Genomic DNA, 1442 nt, shown 5'->3' with positions numbered 1-1442 from the left:
TGATGATGATAATTTTACACTCATTTGTAGTGTGTGTGTGTGTGTGACATGGGCCGTTCTGGTCTAACATACTTCTTCTGATATTTCCAATGTGTAAAACTGTGACTGACTCATTTATAAAGGTCGGGAGAAAGTGCTCGTCTACTCTGAATGACAAATTCACACTTGAAAGTCAAACTTGCGTTTACATAAATGTCTTTGAAAGTTTGTTATTTATGGAAATGAGATTTGGCAGTGATGCCGCAGTGTAGCAACACACACACACACACACACACACACACACACACTCACACACACACATATTACATTAACACCAACTAGTTGCGAAGGAAACTTTTCAAATCCATTTTATTGTTAGTCATCATAATTGTGTTAAAGGAAATTATATTATAGATTAATAGAAGTAATAATATTATGTAAAGAAGGAAGTCTCTTCATACTCTTGATTTTCATCTTATTTGTTTCTTTTAGCACAGATTTTCAAAATGCTCCACAATATGTAATGATGTATTGTAATATACATATTTTATCTTCACCTGCCTCACCTATGTGTTTCTACCACTACTATCCATTGCAGAATGCAGTGCATTCTGGTCTATTGAGGCATCTGGCTGAAGTAACCTGATGTTAAAATAATAGTTTGACATTTTTGGAAATACACTTCTTCACTTTCTTGCTGAGTGAGAGGGTACCACTCTCATGTCTGTACAGTAAATGAAGAACCTCCAGCTAGCCACTGCTTAGCTTAGCACAAGGACATTAGAGATTAACAGCTAGCCGCTGCTTAGCTTAGCACAAGGACAATAGAGATAAACAGCTAGCCTGTCTCTGTCTGAAGGTAACATTCTGTATACCAGCACATCTAAAGCTCACGGATTAATATGTCGTATCACGTTTGTTCAATCTGTACATAAGCCGAAGTGTAATGTTAAAATTGTGAAAAAGTGAAAATGTTGTTGTTTTAACTTAAGCTGATTTTATTAGCTTTGGATGGAGCCAGGCTAGCTGTTTACCCCTGTTTTAGTCTTTGTGCTAAACTAAGTAAACTGGCTGCTGAATCTAGCTTTTTATTAACCGTACAGACCTGAAAGTCGGCTCAGTGTCGTCTTACTCCCAGCAAAAAATCAAGGTTATTTCCCAAAATGTCAAACTATTCCCTTAATCGGTCAGTGTCATTGAAATTTTTTTTGTTGAACTGCCTTGTATTAAACAACAAAACAGACTCTTGATTCCATCGGTGCATCGACAACCGCTGCTAAAGTGTATATTGTTCCTTTATTACTCAATGTACATAGGATCTTTATACTCATAATGTGCACATTTTTAATAACCACAGGCCACCTGTGGCATGTAAACTATTAAAAGTTTGACATGGGGTGATGTCAATGGTGTTTTTGACCTCGCTAGCTTTTGTGGCCAAGTTATCTTTGGCGGGGGGGGGG

The 1442-nt window shown here is 37.2% G+C and overlaps 1 protein-coding gene across 2 annotated transcripts in view; it reads left to right on the top strand.

Moving 5' to 3' along the window:
- The window catches only part of mpv17 (mitochondrial inner membrane protein MPV17), a 29599-nt gene extending 29463 nt beyond the window's left edge, over positions 1-136 (top strand). For both annotated transcript variants that reach the window (XM_032543076.1, XM_032543077.1), the window contains exon 8: positions 1-136. This exon is cut by the window's left edge and continues 114 nt beyond it. The gene's annotated coding sequence lies outside the window, so the exon portion shown is untranslated.
- The last annotated feature ends 1306 nt before the right edge of the window (positions 137-1442 follow it).

Source organism: Etheostoma spectabile, chromosome 18 (assembly GCF_008692095.1).
Source record: "Etheostoma spectabile isolate EspeVRDwgs_2016 chromosome 18, UIUC_Espe_1.0, whole genome shotgun sequence".
NCBI lineage: Eukaryota > Metazoa > Chordata > Actinopteri > Perciformes > Percidae > Etheostoma > Etheostoma spectabile.
This window is presented reverse-complemented; position numbering and strand designations above follow the sequence as displayed.